The sequence below is a fragment of the Schistocerca piceifrons genome, chromosome 3 (assembly GCF_021461385.2).
Source record: "Schistocerca piceifrons isolate TAMUIC-IGC-003096 chromosome 3, iqSchPice1.1, whole genome shotgun sequence".
NCBI classification, from domain to species: domain Eukaryota; kingdom Metazoa; phylum Arthropoda; class Insecta; order Orthoptera; family Acrididae; genus Schistocerca; species Schistocerca piceifrons.
The window spans coordinates 559,052,403-559,053,235 of record NC_060140.1 but is presented as its reverse complement, the minus strand read 5'-3'; positions in this window follow the sequence as shown (position 1 = coordinate 559,053,235).

The following is an 833-nucleotide window of genomic DNA, read 5'->3' as shown; positions in this document are numbered from 1 at the left end:
ACAAAGGAATGATGAGATACGGTTGAAGTTCTCTAAGGCTATAGATACAGCAACAAGGAATAGCTCAATAAGCAGTACAATTGAAGAGGAATAAACATCTCTAAAAAGGGCAGTTACGGAAGCTGGAAAGAAAAACATAGATACAGACAAGGTACCTGGAAAGAAACCATAGGAAACAGAAGAAATACCTCAGCTGATCGATGCAAGGAGGAAGTACGATAAGGTTTTGGAAAATTTAGGAATACAGAAATACAAGTAGTTAAGGAAGAACACAAACAGGAAGTGCAGGGAAGCTAAGATGAAATGGCTGCATGAAAAATGTAAAGAAATCGCAAAATAAATGATTGTCGGAAGGAGTCGTCAGTCTGATGTGATAGAAAAAGAAACAGGAGTCGATTTAGAAGAGATATGGGGTGGAGTATTAGAATCAGAATTTAAGAGAGCTTTGGAAGACTTAAGTTCAAATAAACCAGAAGATATCGATAAGATTCCATCAGAATTTCTAAAATCATTAGGGGAAGTGGCAAAAAAAGACCACTTTGGTGTGTAGAGTGTATAATCTGGTGATATACCAATTGACTTTTGGAAAAATATCATCCACACAATTCCGAAGACTGCAAGAGCTGACAAGTGTGAGGATTATCGCACAATCAGGTTAACAGTTTATTCACCTAACTTTCTGACAAGAACAATATACGTAAGAAACGGGGAAGAGGAGAGAAAATTGAGGATCTGTTAGATGACGATCAGGTTGGCTGTAGGAGAGGTAAAGGCACAAGAGAGGCAATTTTGACGATACCGTTGATAATGGAAGGAAGGCCAAAGAAAAGTCA